The sequence below is a fragment of the Lycium barbarum genome, chromosome 12 (genome assembly GCF_019175385.1).
Source record: "Lycium barbarum isolate Lr01 chromosome 12, ASM1917538v2, whole genome shotgun sequence".
Taxonomy (NCBI): Eukaryota; Viridiplantae; Streptophyta; class Magnoliopsida; order Solanales; family Solanaceae; genus Lycium; species Lycium barbarum.
Genome location: NC_083348.1, coordinates 23,535,132 through 23,544,702, shown reverse-complemented (window position 1 = coordinate 23,544,702; position 9,571 = coordinate 23,535,132).

Genomic DNA, 9,571 nt, shown 5'->3' with positions numbered 1-9,571 from the left:
TTCAGGTCCTTTCTGGACTTATTTGTAATCGTATTCATCGATGATATTTTGGTGTATTCTAGATCCGAAGCAGAACATGCGGATCATTTACGTATTGTCCTTGGAGTTCTTCGAACTCGAGAATTGTTTGCAAAGTTTTCCAAATGTGAGTTCTGGTTGAACTCAGTGGCATTTTTAGGGCATATTGTGGCAGCCGATGGTATTCGAGTGGATAGTCAAAAGATTGAGGCTGTGAAAACTTGGCCAAGACCCACAACTCCTACAGAGGTTCGTAGCTTTCTAGGCTTAGCAGGTTATTACAGGAGATTCGTTTAAGGTTTTTCCTCTATTTCTGCACCACTCACAAAGTTGACACAGAAATCAGCCAAGTTTCAATGGACAGATGCTTGCGAACGTAGTTTCCAAGAGTTAAAGGGTCGATTGACTTCTGCCCCAGTTCTGACACTTCCAGAGGGATTGGAAGGATACGTTGTGTATTGCGATGCTTCAGGTGTTGGGCTAGGCTGTGTGTTGATGCAACATGGCAAGGTGATTGCGTATGCTTCAAGGCAATTGCGGAAACATGAGCAGAATTATCCTACCCATGACTTAGAATTGGCCGCGGTGGTCCATGCATTAAAGATATGGAGACATTACTTATATGGTGTCCATGTGGATATTTACACAGATCATAAGAGTCTTCAATACATCTTCAAGCAGAAAGAGTTGAATTTACGGCAACGATGATGGCTAGAGTTGCTAAAAGACTATGATGTTGAGATCCTGTACCACCCCAGAAAGGCAAATGTGGTGGCTGATGCTCTTAGCCGTAGGTCGATGGGAAGTCTAAGTGATGTACGACCAGAAAAGAAAGATATGGCCCGTGAGCTTTAACAGTTAGCTAGCCTAGGAGTCCGAGTAGTGGACTCAGGTAGCAGCGGAGCTACTATTCAGAATTCAGCAGTTTCATCGCTAGTAACGGAAGTAAAAGAGCGACAATATGAGGATCCCATGCTAACGCAGTACAGAGATACACTCCCTCAGAAAGAGGAGTCATCATTTGATATTTCGGGAGACGGAGTTCTCCGATGTCGAGGCAGGTTATGTGTTCCCGATGTGGTAGGCCTACGTCACCAAATATTGAGGGAAGCCCATTGTTCCCGTTATTCTGTCCACCCCGGGGCGACAAAAATGTATCATGATCTTAAGTCTATATATTGGTAGAGTGGGATGAAGAAAGATATAGCGGAATTCGTAGCCCAGTGTCCTAATTGCCAACAAGTGAAGATTGAACACCAAAATCCTGGTGGATTATTGCAAGCTATAGAAATCCCGACGTGGAAGTGGGAAGTGATTAATATGGATTTCATTTCAGGCTTACCCCGTTCTCGACGTAAATATGATTCCATATGGGTGATCGTGGATAGACTAACCAAATCAGCTCATTTCTTACCTGTCAGAACGACCTATGTGGCAGAAGATTATGCAAAGCTTTATCTTAAGGAGATAGCGAGATTCCACGGTGTTCCAGTATCTATTATCTCCGATAGAGGGACTCAGTTTATAGCCGTGTTTTGGAGGTCTTTCCAAGAGAGTTTAGGGACCCAAGTGCGCCTTAGCACGGCATTTCATCCACAGACCGATGGGCAGGCTGAACGTACTATTTAGACTCTGGAGGATATGTTGCGAGCATGTATGATAGATTTTGGAGGGAATTGGGATGATCATTATCACTCCAGCATTCAAATGGCACCGTATGAGGCTTTATATGGGCGAAAGTGTAGATCCCCAATTGGGTGGTTTGAAACCGGAGAAACTAAATTGATAGGGCCAGACTTGGTCCAGCAAGCTATAGAGAAGGTCAAGCTTATACAAGATCGGTTGTTAGCAGTCCAAAGTCGTCAGAAATCCTATGCGGATAATTGTCGAAGAGACTTGGAGTTCAAAGTGAAGGATTGGGTATTCTTGAAAGTGTCGCCAATGAAAGGCATTATGAGATTTGGCAAAAAGGGGAAGCTTAGTCCCCGGTATATTGGGCCATACGAAATTGTGCGAAGGATAGGCAAAGTGGCCTATGAGTTAGAACTACCTCCAGAATTGGAGTCAGTCCATCCAGTATTTCATATCTCGATGCTTCGAAAATGTGTTGGAGATCCCACTAGGATCGTCCCAGTAAATGATGTGCAAGTGACAGAGAAATTGACTTATGAAGAGGTACCCATTGCCATATTAGACAGGCAAGTACGGAGGCTTAGAAACAAAGAGGTGGCCTCGGTTAAGGTTCTATGGAGGAGCAGTAAACGAGAGGAGATGACATGGGAAGGAGAAGAAAATATGCGATCCAAATACCCACATTTATTTCAGTCCTTCGAGGAAGCCCAAGATGAGACGTCAAGATCATAAGGTATGCATCTTTCCTTTTATGCTTTTGGGTCATGCGTGGCCAAAAATTTTATGTTGTTATGTTGTGGCCCTGTTTGGCATCGATATTATGGGTTGTTGTGGCAGGATGGTAGCGCCATATTATAAGGGAAACTCTGGCGAAATTTTTGTAGAATTCCCCGAGACTTTAACATTCGAGGACGAATGTTCCTAAGGGGGGGAGAATGTTACACCTCGGAAAATTTTCCGTTGGTACGCAAGTAAACGAACTAGTGATGTGTGCGAGGAGTGCCAGTGTATAATGTTCCATGAGCAATGTGCGTATATGGACGAGAATGATTAGAACGAAAAGTCGAGAAATGTGAAAAGTTGAAAGTTGGCAAAACTGCCCAGTGGTAGTAAAGTGCAAAATACGGACCGTAAAATGGAATACGGTCCGTAAACTGGCAGTCGTAAATTGGCATGAAAGGTTTCAACTTTCTGCCCAGTCGAGAAATGGTAAAATACGACCAGGAGGACGGACCGTAAAGTGATTTACGGCCCGTAAACCATGGTCGTAAATAACCATGCATGCAGCCAAAGTTTCTGGTTCTGCTTAAGGTTAAAGACGACCACGAGGGACGGTCCGTAAACTGGAATACGGACCGTAAACCTCCATGGACGACCACTGGTCACCTCAGCACAGATTTTTAATTCATTAAATATGAGGACCAAGACTTGATTTATTTCATTTCTACATGACACCACTTCTCTCTAGAATCATCTCTCTACATTTATTTCATAAGTTTTCAAGGATTATAAGTCTCCAACAACATAAACAAGTGAATTAAGTGTACGCAAGCCATTAAATACCATTCAAGTCAAGAAGTGCAAATGGAGAAAAACTAGGGTTTTGCTCAAAGTGAAGTATTATCAACCAAAGCTTGTTCCTACATCATCTAAGGTAAGATTCATGATATTTATATGTTGGTTAACATATTAGGGAGTTGAAATACTTGTATGGTAGAAGTATATGCTAAAATGGTCAATGGAGGGTAAAATGAAGAATGTGGATAATATGAATGACTAATGGCCATTGTTATAATATTAAATGAAGGTAGAAACTTGAGCATCGAAGGAGTACGCGCAAGTGTAGAATAGTTCGACAAAGAGGTATGTGAGGCTAACCCTTCTTTCGTAAGGCATGGTTCTCGGCCAAATTCCTAATCCCTCTATATGAGTATGTTGTCTTCACATGGTTGACATTCCGAGCTCATAAGCTCACGACCCTTGATATGTGCTATGATTATACTATGTTCCTCGTATGACGAGTAAGTCTATAACGTAGATGTAACGATAATGATGAGGATAGTAATGATGATGAGAATAAAATGAGATTAGAGATGCTTACCAGCTATTATATATGTATATGTGTGCCTATGAAGGGCTATGATAAGACCCCGAGCTTATGATGCCGGGTAAGAATATATGTATTTGACTATGTATAAAGTATGTATACGATTACGAAACGCGCGCACACCTCTGCAGATGGTACGGATGACCCTGATGCCTTGGTAGGGCCAGGTATGTATGATCTTGAGCCTTGGTTGGCCAAGTATGTATGAAACACCGATCCTACGAGGTCGGGTATGATATGTAAATACTATGTAGATGATATGACTATGTATACAATATGAATATGAATGTGATAAGACTATGTGCATATGACACGTATTAGAAATGAGAAGTCCCTATGGAAAAGCAAGTATGTACCATGATGACGATAATAATGTCTCCTTTCCTATGATATTTCTTATGTTGCTTATTATGCCTCTATATCGATGTTGATCACGGTTTACATACTCAGTACATTCTTCGTACTGACGTCCTTTTGTTTGTGGACGATGCGTCATGCCCGCAGGTGCACCGGGAGACAGACTTGATCCATAGCTGCTTATCCAGAGATTGCATAGCAGAGCTCCATTTCTTCGGAGCTAGAGCCTTTGGGTACTCATTATTTTGTGTATATAATTATGGGCATAGCGGGGTCCTGTCCCGCTCATATGATATGTCACATTCTTAGAGGCTCGTAGTCATGTGTATGTGGGTAGAGATGTTTGGCCATGTCGGCCTATGTTTTGTATATCTTTTGTTGGCCTCGTCAGCCTTGTACATTTGACGTGGCATAGATGCCAATAATATGTTAAATGATGATGGTCGTCCAATGGGACTAACATGATTAATGACCACAATGCTTGATTTGATTTACGGTTCGCTTAGATGTTATGTCATGTACGATAAGGGGTGCCCTGGTGGGGTAGCACCGGGTGCTCGTCGCGGCCCCCTAGCCGGGTCGTGACAACACCTCACGACGGACTCCATACAGATAATGCCTCAAAATCTTTAAGATGAAGACTACTACTAATAACTCTAGATCATGGGTAGGGTTGTCACGACCCAGCCCCGTGGGCCATGACTGGTGCCCTAGCTGGACACCGGTACACACATGTTTGCCAAATCAACATAGGCATATCTCATTCATTTCCAACATATAATTTATACGGATATTACTCTGAAGTGGTCGCATATATCGTACATATCATACCGAAGTATATACATAAGCATATATACATACTAGCCGTTGAGGCCGTCATAGCAATTAGGATCACTTAGACGCAAACCACAAACATAAACGAACAATAGCGACCTATGACCCACATATATGTCTACAGGCCTCTAACAAAGACAACAGAATCATATGACGGGACAGGGCCCCGCCGTACCCCTGATTATATACGTACAAATACACAATAGAAAAGTTTGTACCGGAATGTAGGCTCCAGAACAAGGGAGCTCTTCAACATAGCAGAATGGATATCCTAAGCTGGCGGACCACTCACGTGCGCGTCTGTACCTGCAGGCGTGAAACGCAGCCCTCGAAGAAAGGGGGTCAGTACGGAATATGTACTGAGTATGTAAGGCATGGAATACAGGAAATAGAGACATAACCGGATCAATGGCACAAGAAAGTAAGTACATTAGTCAGGATACCAAGGTGCTAAATTACCAAGCGTAAATCATGCTTACCGATGTCATATGTCAGATAAAGTACCAAAAATGAGTAAATCATCCAGAGTGCCAGAATACTTACTTTCCGAACACAGATCATACGTGCTGACATCATATGTCACCATACACATATACATATAACCGATCCATATATAACATAGCAGTGCTGAGGAACGTATGGCCCGATCCATATGTACGTATAACATATACTGCCGAGGAACGTTCGGCCCGATCCATAATATAATATATACTGCCGAGGAACGTTCGGCCCGATCCATAATATAATATATACTGTCGAGGAACGTTCGGCCCGATCCATAATATAATATATACTGCTGTGGAACGTGCAGCCCGATCCATACATTTAATATATACTGCTACGGAACGTGCAGCCCGATCCATACGTATGACATATACATATCCATAATAATACTTCCTTTGAAAAACATATCTTACTTATATATATACAGAAGACAGAACATATCATGTTGCCGAGGCGTCAGCTCCGATCCATATAGTACATAACATGTTAGTGACGAGTGTAACATAGTGCACACAATGATATAACCGGCCCGAGGCTCGGCGGTCGATATGATAGTAGCACGCACGAGCGGAGTATCGAGAACCATATGTATATAGATCAATTCTAAGTCTTGATGGACAAGTATACTCACCGACCCCTGAGGGCTCAGAAACAAGTTTCGGGTCGATCCGACTTAGTATAAGAAAGTTACGAGTGTTTGAAGTACAGAACGCTCTATAAGCGTTTAAGAAGCCATTTTTGGAAAAACAAAGCCATAATCATGTCAAGTACCTTTCGGATATTGTTATGGATCAAATCAAATAGAACTTTTTGGAATCTTATGTACGTATCGGACATATCAAGGCTCGACGGAACAATCAAATGTGTTGACACTTAGAAGGTCAAAACTATAGTCATATCATTTGTCTCTTAAATGCAGTTCGAAACATCTTGGCCAAACTTTGGACAGCATAGACACACATCATCGGACATCATAGGTACATATCATCGGACATCATAGGTACATAGCAAAGCCATACGGAACAGCTTATGGGGAGCCAAGGACGGTAGCCAACCTAATGGCTCTAAGAGTAAGAATCTTTCTGAAAAACATTTCATAAGCCATACTTGGAAATTTAAGTATCATTCATATTACAAAACTTCTGAACATCATTATGGATCAAATATTCATATTAGGAAACTTCAAATGATATTATGGATCAAATCAATGGAGACTTTTGGACATATTTACGTACCAAAATATTCATCAAAGACTTTAGTCATCTCGATTTTCTTCGAGCAACATTCGGAAACATAACAACTAGGGTCTTCGAATATCACAAATATGCATCAAGCCGTATGAAATAGCTTATGGAAGTCAAAGATGTTAGTCATCCTCGTGGCTCTAAGAGTAGGATTTCCTTCATAAACATACATATACATTTTTGTTCATTTCAAAAGGATCATGCCAAAAGAAGGAAAGGTTAAGCCTTACATACCTTGCCCGCTCCCTATGCTAATCCGGATTTGAGTCTTTGGCTCGCAAGATCTACAACAATATTCGTACATACCAACATTAGCCATAAACACTTAAAAGCCCAATTCTAAACCAACACTTTTCTACAGAAATTTCGGCAGCATTTCCCCTGTAAATGCTACCATCCCCGAGAATCCAACTCGGCCATATCGTCAACAACAAATCCGAGAATTTAACTCGGCCAAAATATCAACAACAATACCAATGATTATTCCAATAATACCAACAATCAATTTAAGACATATTCTAACATTAGTAACCTTCTTCTCTACATAATTAATCAACATTCAATTCAACTACATACATTTAAACCGATATCAACACTCACGTATTCATTACTAATCCAAGATCATTCAAACACAATTCAAGAACACTTTAAACAATTTGTACAATACTCAAACAATGCCACTAACCATATTCCACCGGAAACTTCTACGAATGCGACGAAACTACGACGACGCATTTTCTTCTTTCAAATTCATCAACAACAACCACAATTCACACTTTAACCACTCCACTTCCATAATTACATAAAAATCATATTAAAATCACATAATTTCCTACAATAAACTACAACCAATTTCCATGCCAACCTGAACCATTTGTCTCTCATTTACATCACAAAGGCCACAACAACACAACTAACATGCCAAATAAAATCAACTCATCTCCCCTTCACCATATGGCACCACACGGCCACAACACACACACACACACACACGGCCACATCCACAACATCCTATTTTCATGCTTTTCATTCATTTCTACACACTACAACATACATAAACCTTCTATAATATATAAAAGAGGAGGAATTCTTACCTTTTCTTCAATTTTCCACTTGCCACCAAAGTGGTTTTCTTGCTTAAATAATTATACCACGTTGAAGAGGGTCTTGAACTTAGTAAGAATTCAAGAAGAAAGGAATTTTTGGACCCAAGATTGATGGCTCAAATTTTTTTCTTCTTTTTTTTCTTCAATGGCCGAATGGCCTTGGTTTGGTTCTCAAGTTGTTCTTTTCTTGAAAGTTCTTGAAGAAAATGACAATTTATGGGGGAATTTAGCCCTTTTAGTCATTTAAATTAAAATCCCCAAGTGGGCTTGGCCCATGGCTTGGCCGACCACACATGGGCTTGGTCCTTTTTTTTTTTCAAGCCCAATCATCCATGACCAATTTTTGTAATTCATGTAACTAATTTTCCCAAAATTCCAATTTTTCCCTTGACCTTCTTCCATATTTCCACGTCTATATTTTTCATAAACAACATATATATTAAATAGAATCAAAATATTGTCTTATCTCTTACTAGTCACAATTTTCTCAAATTATTCGAATATGCAATATTATGGGATATAACATCCTCCCCCCCTTTAGAACATTCGTGCTCGAATGTTCAACTGACCTTATGGGGTCTCATAATTCTTCGGGGAGGTCTCTGTCCTTCCTTCAAAATTTTCAAATGTTACAATTGTTATCCCCCTTTTTTTTTTGTACTCACCATCTTTTCATTCCCGAGCATCATTGTACTAGGACTTCCCAACCTTAACTAGTGGTGGAATCAGTATCAGTCTACTTTGTAACATCTGTACCGTATCTTTTACTTGTTTCTTGAATTCCATTCAGTCACTGTCTTCCGTACATCGTAACACTGGTTGCTGGGATTCACTTACCGATCGGTACAGTCATAAACAGGATGTCATACGCATACATATACATTTACTATCATTTTTCTTACAAAATATTTCCAAACGCTTTTCAAATTTATCCTGCTTCCAGAGCCACGTTACATTTTCTTCCCTTTCACCGATCTAGTCCGCCTTAGCCTACGCGACCTTTCTAAAAGTTTTAATCACTCCATATATTCTGATCTCCTTCAGGTTACTCTAATTTCCCATTTGTTCCTCGGATCTACATTTAAGAGATTTTTAGTACACTTCCCAGGGGGTCACCCATCCCAAAATTACTCTGGCCCAAGCACGCTTAACCTTAAAATTTTAATGCATTTCGATGCGTCAATGTCGGTATAATTGCATCCACTACCCCGTACGACCTTTATCACGTAATTTAAGGCAAGTCCGGGTCTTAACAATTTCCGGAAGGTTCTCGTAGCGGGTCCCACTCCGATCTAGAGAGGATCCTTTATTTTTTTTCTGACTGCGCAGTTTCCGAGTTAGCCTCTTAAATTCTCAACATTCACTTTTCATCTGTATGTATAGCTACCTCAGACGGGCCTATCAATTTCGGGTTTCTATTCCAGTTCTTATGACAATCAGGGGGGAATATATCATAAAATAAAGTCTGAATCTATCAATGCATATACCTTTCAGTAGAAAATTAACAGTATACCTGTAATCACGTCTGGTGATGCCTCGTGGTCCTGTCGGCTGGCCAAAGCATATAAACGGTTCGAAAGACCGCTAGAACCGAGAGCTCCGCCTCGACCTCTACCGCGACCTGCTAGTGTCAGCATACCTTGCCCCGTAGGGCGCATGGCTGCAGAACGGGAAGATGGACCAGCAACTGATCCAGTAGGCTGGGCTGCACTAGCTAAACCCCTTCTAAGCGGACAATCCCTCATAAAATGGCCCTGATGGCCACAAGT